Source organism: Orcinus orca, chromosome 9 (assembly GCF_937001465.1).
Source record: "Orcinus orca chromosome 9, mOrcOrc1.1, whole genome shotgun sequence".
Classification (NCBI taxonomy): domain Eukaryota; kingdom Metazoa; phylum Chordata; class Mammalia; order Artiodactyla; family Delphinidae; genus Orcinus; species Orcinus orca.
The window spans coordinates 65,798,663-65,810,016 of NC_064567.1; the positions used below are offsets into that span (position 1 = coordinate 65,798,663).

The 11,354-nt window shown below is 38.2% G+C and overlaps 1 pseudogene; it reads right to left on the bottom strand.

The window, feature by feature from the left end:
- Nucleotides 1-9,103: 9,103 nt before the first annotated feature.
- On the bottom strand, nt 9,104-10,758 carry LOC117199816 (cytochrome c oxidase subunit 2-like; annotated as a pseudogene).
- Between the last annotated feature and the right edge of the window lie 596 nt (nt 10,759-11,354).

An 11,354-nucleotide genomic window follows, 5' to 3' on the forward strand; every position in this document is an offset into this window, starting at 1 on the left:
AAATACAGCAGCTATCATTCATTAATAACCCATTCTCATTTTCCAAATCTGATTGGATTTTGATTGATAAGATTTGATTTTGCCTGCAGAGAATACTTGTAGGGTTTATAATTTTACAGAAATGTAAGAATACTAATTTCTAAACTAAAATATATCTCTTCCTGATATATTGTTAAACTGAATTATTGGTTGGGAATTCTTATGGGCCAGAGATGGAATAATTTCAACAGCAGTTTGAAAGGATGTTTGTAGGAAGTAAACAGCTAGAATGGGGCCCGAGAAGGAAGCAGCTATCATGAGTTAAACAAGTTGTACATGCCCATGTGTCGTGTATTATTTTATTTTAAAAGAAGTGTATTTATATTGAATGTTAATTATAATAGGAAGAGTTACATGTGTATAAAGTATTGCCTTTATTTTGGAAAGGAGAGAGAGAGGTAGGGGAGGTGGAAGCGAGGATACAGATGTGAAGAAAATTAAGCCACTGACTTTGTGTTTGCCAAAATGTGTAAGTTGAGAGGTTTTCCCTCAAAAAAATGTGTTACCATTACAGACATGCTATATTTTCTGCCACATCTTTAAGATACTTGCAATAAATATGTATCTGATAAGCATTCTGATAAATTAATTTGTAGGCTAAATTGTAATTTTTATTATATACAAAATCTTTGTTTTTTAATAGATGAGATTTTTAAAATGTTATCCCTGAACTCTGACAAAATGTCAGCTATATAGCAAGGCATTCTTCTGAAAGCCTATTATTGTGAAATAATTTATTCAGAAAACTTGCTTTTAGTTAAAAAAAATTAAATTTATTAATAAAATCAGATTTAAATATATTAGTGTAATCTGTACTACTTGAATTTGTATATATATACTATCACTAAAAGCAGCATTATTACTGCAAAGTTGGTATTTTTTGTTAAATATTGAATCCTTTGGGAAGTGTAATAGTGAGGAAAAAAGTTTCATTTTATGTCCTCAATACATAGAAGCCAGATCAAACATTTTTCTTAATATTTAGGAAAAAACTTACGCTAATCATATTTGCCTACTGACTGGATAATACATAAATAATTGTGTCTCACAACCTGGGAGAAAGAGGAAAAAATATTTTTCATCAAATGTGGTTTTGAAATCCTTTATCTGCTTACTGATCCACAAGTATTAACCATCTCCTTAGAGCTCTGTAACACAAAATACAGTTGTCTCTTTAGAACTTTGTAGCACAGACAAACTAATTAAATAATTACTTTAGAGTTAAAAGAATCTGGAAATACTCACTACTGGAATCCATTATGTGTAATCATTTATAAACTTTTTATAGTGTGTCAAATTGCTGTTTTGTTTCCATAGAGGATACTTTGGATGGTCCTTAAGAAAATTCCAACAGGGGATCAAAACATTTTTACATCTCTAATGAAATATATTTTTGTAAACGATCAAGAGGCCAATAAAAAAACCAAGGCCATCATTCTTTAAAGATGCCAACTTCCATCAATGTGCTCTTGCCTGCAGGATAGCTCCATGTGTACACTGAGAGGAATTAAATTAGGACCATATGCACATCCTCCACTTGAAACATTATTTATATGCTTGTCTCTATTGTCTATTTGGGGAAATAACTTTCTTTTTGTTTCCCTAATAAGGTAAAAGAGAGCTCTTTCTTCATGAGAGCGAGGTCTAGGAGCTTTGCTTCTTGTATTAGCTTAATGTAAGTCAAGGCATGAGAAGTTCATTATGAAAGGGACACCCATTTGTTTGATGCATAGGGAGTCTGAGTTAGTCCTGCATGGCGTTCTCAGTGATGAACCTGGAAAACACTGTTATTGTCTGCCTCAAGCCTGGAGAAGGCACCCCTCTAGCTCTGGGGACTAGGTTATTTGGATAATTGAGTTACAGCAGAGAGCATAATAGCTAAATGTAATTTGGACGTTGGATTGTATAAGAAATAGTCTGGTGAGACCCTTTATCTCTCTGTGTCTCTCTGTCTCTCCCTTTCTCTCTCACACAGACACACACGCTTTCTCTTTCTCTTTCTCTCCTGTGGTCTAGAAATTTCTATGACAAAACAAATAATTTCCAGTCTAACTCAGCAGGTGAAGCACGCCTAATTCTGGGACATCGTAAAGCAGCAGAGCAAGTGAGCCTGTGGATTATTTTGCTCAGCATTCCAAAAAAATGCATACTGGAAAAATATTTTCACTTTTTAGTTAAAATGTTTATGTCAATACAGCATTAAATCCAAGAGTTGGTGAATTACCCAAAGGTGTTTTATGGTAACAAAATATTTCAGTGTGATCCTGATACTTTTGTAGTGAACTGTGGTTTCCTGCCCCCCACCCTTTTTTTGTCTTTCCATTTTTCTGGAGGATGTTCCAAATAGACAGAATGGATCTCAGTGGTGTTTAGGTCAGCTAGACTGACAAGAAAAACCATGGTGACACTAAGCTCAAGTAGGGACTTTTGCAACCTGAAGGCCGTTCTTTTTCAGCTCATTGAGTGTTGTAGTCATTTACTAGCCCTGTGTGGATGAATAAGTTCCAATACTATCCTGAGTCCTATATTTGGTAGACTTGGCATTGAACACTTATGAGGAAGTGGGTGTGGGCATGGTTGGGGCCAGTGACTTCTGAGGTTGGGAGGACGGTGCTAGCCCCTCGTCTACCCATTCAGTTACTGAGTGCATCCTGGCTTGGAGCTTGCTCTTTTTTGGGAGTCATTTGTCTCCTGTGGTTTGAGCGCTGAGCTACTGGGAAAAGGAGGTTGACTTTCCTGCCCCAGCCAGGGCACAGCATGTTAGCTGGATGCCTGGTTAAAAAGAGAACCCTGCAGCTGATGGGCCTGGAACACACAGTTGCAGGGCAGAGCTGCCAGTGTGCCTGTGAAGGTTCTCCCAGTGAACAAATAGGAAACACCATGACAGTTTGAGATAAACTGCAGAAAAGGGGAAAGCAGTTCATATTTCAGTGCCTTTGGCATTTTTTCTGGCTCTTTGAGCAAGAAACCCTGTGTTTTCATTTTGCACTTAGAGCCGCAAATTATGTAACCAGCCATGGGCATGGTTGTCAAGTTTCAAGTATGGTTTTACACTTAATATCTTTGTTGAATATTAGGTAACAAGAGTAACTCCAGGTTTACCCAAACCTTTACCACTTCCTTCTCCACCTCGTTCAGTCCAGAGTATAAATAAGAAATATGGTGCATAGAGGAGGAAGATGTAGTTAAAGTGGAGAAAGAAGTGATCAACAGCGACATGACACAGAGTGAGGGGATGACAGTAACTGGCCCACCATGGAGTTGACATATTTGACTAATACTGGAGGGACATGGATAAGGGAGGGTGGAGAGCCAAGGGCCAAGTCTCCAGTCAGATTCACAATGGGATGTTATGAAAAGTTTTTTGTTGTCCAGGGGCAGGTTGCCCTGCTCTGCATAAATATTCCTTGGAAAATTGTCCACCATAGGAAAAAGGGAGTGAGGGTTATATGAGGGAGGTACTTGGCATCAACAGTAATTTGCATAAATAGGAATATTTACAGAGGAATATATAATAATGTTAGTGAGAAGTCTGGGATTGGAAAATGGAATAATCTTTTCTTTTGGCAGGTGACATTGTCAAATTTTGTTAAGTCATCATTTGGGGTGGACCTTCGCATCTGGTAAGGCAAAGAAAGAATTATAGAAATGAGAAACCACCTGAGGACTGGGTTACACTGATTAGGCTTGAAGACTGTATCATTATAAAATATATTTCCTAAAACCTTGTGTGTGTGTGTGTGTGTGTGTGTGTGTGTGTGTGTGTGTGTGTAAGTAATAGTGATTGGAATAGGTATCTTGAAAGGGAAGGAATTACGTTGTATTCATTATAGTGTTGCCCAACACAAATGCAAGGAGACTGGTTTTGAAATCTCATAAAAACTTTATGGACCCCAAGCATTTCGGGGTATTTGTTTTTTTTTTTAGAAGAGGAGACTCCTGAGCTTCTTGGCTTTCTTCCTGGACTGCTTGCTCGCTAAATATGTCTTTCTCCATCTCTCTGTCATAGGAGAGACTTGAATAAGGATATTTTTATTTAAGCAGTATTTTAATACTTTTGCTTATATTTTGAATCAGATTCTCCTTTTTAATGCTTTATTTTTGAATGATTGATATATCTGTACCTAATTAGAATTTGGGAGATTTTAAGATTCTACAGATAATAAACCTTCAAAAATATTTGTTGAATTTAAATAAATATGCAAAAAAACCCACAATGCTGTTAACCCCAATTAAAATGGGAGGTATCAAATTAGATTTCAGTTACTGATGAGGACAACAATTTTTATTTTATTTTTTTTTTGCGGTACGTGGGCCTCTCACTGTTGTGGCCTCTCCCGTTGTGGAGCACAGGCTCCGGACGCGCAGGCTCAGTGGTCATGGCTCACGGGCCCAGCCGCTCTGCGGCATGTGGGATCCTCCTGGACCGGGGCACGAACCCATGTCCCCTGCATCGGCAAGCGGACTCTCAACCACTGCACCACCGGGGAAGCCAGGACAACAATTTTTTAAAGTGTAAATTTTAAACGTAAGTCATTTAATGTACTAATAGATAAAGAAATGTGTTTGTTTGACTTATTTTAGCTAAGATAAAATGTGACCACTATATATATATATATGATATTGTAAGGTTTAGCCTACATTGAAAGTGACTTTTTTTTTTTTTTTTTTTAAATCAGTATATGTCTTCAGCAGGACTAATACTTCATGCTGTTACATTGGGTACCTCCAGTTTCTAGATATTTCTTAACCCTGTATTTAGGCTTACAATACTCAATAGTAGGAAAATAAGAACAACTTTCATTCCATGACTTTTTTTAAATTCAACAATATGTGCTGGGAAAAGTACACATCGCTTGAATTCATGTTCTGAGTATAGAACTGACAGATTTTGATAGGGGAGGAATGAAGGAGCTGGGCAGATAGAATTTTGACCCAAAAGGGAAGAAAGGGTAGAGAAAGACAGTAAAGGTAACTGAAGACAAACTGCCTACTGTATAATTTCCCCCCTGACTCCTAAATTCAGCAAGTCAGGTGACAAGTCTTTAATGGAATAATCATTCGTATCCTTATGAGACAAAATATTATAATCCACCAGGGGCCCTCTTAATCACTACCTGATGTAGTTAGTGAAGGAAATCCTCTAATCTCTCTCAAAAGGACTAGAAGAAATAAAATAACCCACCAAGTCCACCTTGAGATTAGTGGTCTTTTACTTTTTAATTAAACATGTCTTGTGGAGTGAGATTATGTGAACCTCCTCAGTTAAAATGTTCACATATTACTTGATTAGGTAATGAATGACTTTAATATCCCACAAAGCACTCATACATTCAAATCCTTAGGCTGCTTATGAACTTCTGGCTTAATAACAGGAGTCTCAGAACATGCCTGATAGCGATTCATATGTCTGAGGAGTTATAAAAAACAAAGCCAATTTTATGGAAGTCTTGGACCTATTGCTTTTCTCACTCTGTAGATCTAGGGTTCTCACACTGTGGTCTACAAATATGTTTCAGCAAGTTAATAAACACCCTGGAAATGTGCAGTATTTGGGGTGCATACACTTGTGCTTTGGGAAACTGTATAGATTTCATCAGCCACTTACAGGGATTCGTAACTAAAACTTTCAGATCTACTGAAACAGGGTTTCACGGTCTAGTACTACTGATATTTTGAGCCAGATAACTTTTTTTTTTTTTTTTTTTTTGTGGTGGGTGCTGTCTTGGACCTTGTAAGACGGTAGGATGGTTAGCTAGGTCCATGGCCTCTAAACATTAGTTGTCGATAGCAACTCTTTCTTTACGCACCAGTGTTGGCAACCAAAAATATCTCCAGATGTGGCCAAATGTTCCCCCAGGGGCAAAGTCATCCCATGTACTACACTGAAGTACAGATAGTGCGTGGAGGGTTTTTGGTTTATTTGTTTGTTTTTAACTAGCCTGTAAACTTTGATTCAGTTCTTACTGCATCTGATAATATGTATAATTCCAGCAAGCAGCTCTATTAATCTCTAAAGCAAGCATAGTTAAAAAGCAACCTTTTCTTGTCTTTTGCCTTGGAGTAGAAGAGAAAGCAAACACAATCATTATGGCCTACCCAGGTGAGCCCTGGATTATGAAGTATTCAATTTTGAGACCAAAGACTGGGATTTTGGTCTTAGTCCCACCATTTTTAGCTGTGTGACGTTGAGAAACTCCCAGCTGGGCCTTAGCGTCCTCATCTATGACAGATTATTAGTATTAACTAAACCTATCTGCGTAGAGTGTTTGAGCATCACATGTGATTCTGGATGTGAACACACTCTATACGCTGTACAGTGCTGTTTAAATATAAGGTGGTGTCATTAAAAAGCTGCAGAAAGTGGCAGAAAAGGTGAATTGTGTTCTTCTTCAATAAACATTCATGGAGGGAACCCCAAAGTAGAGTGTATCCACTTCTCGATGTGCTCAAAATGATCCATTTACTGACAAGTACACTCATTTTATCTCATCCTTTTGAATTTTGCTTTTGTGTATGTTTTGTAATACTAAAATATGTTAATACAGTTTCACAAATATATATTGAGTGGGCCAAAATGTTTGTTTGGTTTTTCCTGTAAGATGGCTCTAGTAGCACTTAGTTGTCTTTAACTTCGTTTGAAACAATTTTGTCAGATTGTATGTGACAGCTGTCATATCAGCGTGCATTTAAAAAACATCAAAATTGGTGAATTTTTGTGTTGCCATTTTAATATTGAAGATGGAAGAAAAAGCAACATTTTCGGTATATTATGCTTTATTATTTCAAGAAAGGTATAAATTCAACTGAAACGCAAAACAGATTTGTGCAGTGTATGGAGAAGGTGCTGTAACTGATCGATTATGTCAAAAGTGGTTTGCAAAGTTTCGTGCTGGAGATTTCTCACTGGACAGTGCTCCATGGTCGGGTAGACAGCTGAAGTTGATCGCGATCAAATCGAAAGAATAATTGAGAACAATCAATGTTATACCACTATGTGGGAGATATGTGGGAGATATGTGGGAGATAGCTGACATACTCAAGATAGCTATGTGGGAGATAGCCGACATACTCAAAATATCCAAATCAAGCGTTGGAAATCATTTGCACCAGCTTGGTTATGTTCATTGCTTTGATGTTCGGGTTCCGCATAAGTTAAGCGAAAGAAACCTTCTTGACCATATTTCCACATGTGATTCTCTACTGAAACATAATGAAAATGTTCCGTTTTTAAAACAAATCGTGACGGGCAGTGAAAAGTAGATACTGTACAATAATGTGCAACAAAAGAGATTGTGGGGCAAGCGAAATGAACCATCAGCAACCACACGAAAGGCCGGTCTTCATCCAAAGAAGGTGATGTTGCATATATGGTAGGATTAGAAGGGAGTCCTCTATTATCAGCCCCTTCCAGAAAACCAAACGGTTCATTCCAACAAGGACTGCTCCCAATTAGACCAACTGAAAGTGACACTTGACGAAAATCATACAGAATTAGTCAACAGAAAACGCATAATCTTCCACAAGGATAATGCAAGACCGCGTGTTTCTTTGATGACCAGGCAAAAACTGTTACAGCTTGGCTGGGAAATTGTGATTCATCTGCTGTATTCACCAGACATTGCACCTTCAGATTTCCATTTATTTCGATCTTTACAAAATTCTCTTAATGGAAAAAATTTCAATTCCCTGGAAGACTGTAAAAGGCAGCTGGAACAGTTCTATGCTCAAAAAGATAAAAAGTTCTGGGAAGGTGGAATTATGAAGTTGCCTGAAAAGTGGCAGAAGGTAGTGAAACAAAAGGGTGAATACAATGTTCAATAAAGTTCTTGGTGAAAATGAAAAATACATCTTTTATTTTTACTTAAAAAACCGAAGGCACTTTTTGGCACACCCAATAATTTATAAATGAGACGAATCACATATTGACAGTGTACGCTCAAAGATATTTTAATAATAAAGCTTTGAGCAGAAAATTTTGGAAACCTCTGTTCTGGAAAACAGTTCTCTGGAGAACAGTGTGGGTCATGTGGTTTGGGGCGGGATCTTTTTTCTTGATATGACTGCAAATTATTTTATTAGCTTGTAAGGGATTTAATTAGAGATTCTCAGGCTGGCTGATCATCAAGATCACCTGCAGAAGTTTCTTTAAAATTTGGCTAAACACTGTCCCAGATTTGCTGAATCAGAATTTCTGGGGTTGGAACACAGCCTCCGTGGATGATTCTAATGTGCAAACCTGCTGAGGACTAACTTAAACCCTTAGCTGTTAATAAGGTAGCTATTAATTAACGTAAGTGGGGGGAGTCCTCCTATGGAGAGTAAGATAACAGGTGGCCTGCTGTAACGTTGGCAGTTAGTCGTACGGCTAGTGCTACTGGTTGGATAAGTAGGCTGATAGTTTCGATGATTACTAATATGGGAATTAGGAAAGTGGGTGTGCCTTTTGGTAGAAGGTGAGCTACGGAAAATTTTTGTCTTATTACGGAAGCCTGTAATGACGGTACCGGCTCATAGGGGAATAGCTATACCTAAATTTATTGAGAGTTGGGTGGTAGGTGTAAATGAGTGGGGTAATATTCCAAGAAGATTTGTAGAAGCAATAAATAGGAGAAGTGAGATGAGTATTAGAGATCAGGTTTGTCCCTTGAGGTTATGTGTATTTCTTAGTTGTTTTGATGTAAGTTTGGTTAATCATTGTTGGATGGAGACTGTGCGATTGTTAGTCAATTTGGTGTTGGGAATAGTATAGTAGGGAACATAATGATTAGAGTGGTGATAGGAATACCTAGTATTATTGGGACTGTGAAAGGGGTAAATCGATTTTCGTTCATGTGGTGTTTCAAGGAGTTTGTTGTTCTTGTATTTTGGTGTGTGTTAGTTTGGGGGAGGGGGAGTGGAAATGTTTTCAGATTTTTAGTTGAAATAGTGTGAAGAGGATAAGGAATATAGATAGGATAGTAAGAAGTCATGTTGATGTGTCTAGTTGTGGCATGTCATTAAGGGGAGTTTACGGCTCTCAATCTTTAACTTAAAAGGTTAACGCTAGTTTAGCTTCTTAATCAGATTATAATATGGATGCAGATCATTTTTCGAAGTTCTCTAGGGGTACTAGTTCGAGAACGATTGGTATGAAGCTATGATTTGAGCCGCAGATTTCTGAACATTGTCTGTAGAATAGACCCGGTCATGTTGATATTAAGGTTGGTTTAGGCGTCCAGGGATTGCATCTGTTTTTAGGCCTAGGGAGGGGACAGCTCATGAGTGTAGTACATCTTTGGAGGAGACTAATATTCGGATTGTTATTTGTATGGGTAGAACCATTCGATTATCTACCTCTAGTAATCGTAGTTCTCCTGGTTTTAGGTCCAAGGTTGGAATTATGTAGGAGTCGAAGTTTAGGTCTTCGTAGTCGGTATATTCATAACTTCAGTATCACTGGTGTCCTGTTGTTTTTACGGTAAGAGGGGTTATTAATTTCATCTATCATGTAGAGAATTCGTAGGAGGGCAGGACGATTAGGATTAAGATGGTGGCTGGGAGGACAGTTCAAATGGTCTCTACCTCTTGGGCATCTATTGTACTGGTGTGTGTTAGTTTGGTTGTAAGTATTAGGGTAATAATATAGAGGACTAGGGAGCTAATTAGGAAGACGATTATTAATGTGTGATCATGAAAGCGTAGGAGTTCTTCTATAATAGGTGATGTTGCGTCTTGTAAGCCTAGTTGGAAGGGATATGCCATGGAGATATACAGGGTTTTCACTTGTGATTTAACTTTGACAAAGTTACGTAAGGCTTTACTAATATCTCATTTATAAAGAAAGACATAGTGGTTATGATATTGGCTTGAAACCGATGAGAGGGGGTTCGATTCCTTCCTTTCTTGATCATTTTGGGTTGACATATGCTGGTTCTTCAAATGTATGGTATGGTGGAGGACGTCCATTTAGTCATTCAAGATTTGTGGAGGTGAGGTCTACTGTTAATACCTCTGGTTTAGATGCAAATGCCTCTCAGATGATGAAAATTATTAGTATAACTGCTGTTAGTGAGATGAAAGAGCCTGTTGATGAGATAGTATTTCATGTTGTGTAGGCGTCTGGGTAGTTGGAGTATACCGTCGAGGTATACCGGATAGGCCTAGGAAGTGTTGTGGGAAGAATGTTATGTTTACACCTATGAATATGATTATAAAGTGAATTTTTGTTCATGTTGAGTTGAGTGTATAGCCTGAAAATAGTGGGAATCAGTGAACAAAACCTCCTGTGATGGCTAAGACAGCTCCTATTGAAAGTACATAGTGAAAGTGGGCGACTACATAGTAGGTGTCGTGGAGAACAATATCTAGGGATGAGTTAGCTAGGACGATGCCAGTTAGGCCTCCTACTGTAAATAGGAAGATAAAGCCTAGGGCTCATATTAGAGCGGGAGATCATTTAATATTTCCCCTGTGAAGTGTTGCTAGTCAACTAAAGACTTTTACTCCTGTGGGGATAGCAATAATTATAGTGGCTGATGTAAGATATGCTCATGTTTCTACGTCTATTCCAACTGTGAATATATGATGAGCCCTTACGATAAAGCCTAGGAACCCAATAGAAACTATAGCTCAAACTATCCCCATATACCCGAAAGGTTCTTTTTTCCCTGAGTAGTAGGTTACAATATGTGAAATTATTCCGAAGCCAGGTAGGATTAGAATATATACTTCGGGGTGACCAAAAAATCAAAATAAGTGTTGGTACAGGACTGGGTCGCCTCCTCCTGTGGGATCGAAAAAGGTTGTATTTAGGTTTCGGTCGGTCAATAGTATGGTAATTCCAGCTGCTAGGATGGGTAGTGATAGTAAGAGTAATACTGCTGTAATTAGGACTGATCACACGAAGAGGGGTGTTTGGTATTGGGTTATAGCGGGTGGTTTTATATTAATAATGGTTGTAATAAAGCTGATGGCTCCAAGGATTGAGGACACGCCGGCTAAATGTAGGGAGAAAATGGTAAGGTCTACTGAGGCTCCTGCATGTGCTAGATTTCCAGCTAGAGGAGGATATACAGTTCAGCTTATATTATTTAGACGAGGAAAGGCTATGTCAGGTGCTCCAATTATTAGAGGGACTAGTCAATTTCCAAACCCACCAATTATGATAGGTATGACTATGAAGAAAATTATCACGAAGGCATGGGCTGTTACTAGTACGTTGTAAACCTGGTCATCTCCGATTAGTGTGCCAGGTTGACCCAGTTCAGCGCGAATTAATAAGCTTAGGCCAGTGCCTACTATTCCTGCTCAGGCACCAAATAGCAAGTATAAGG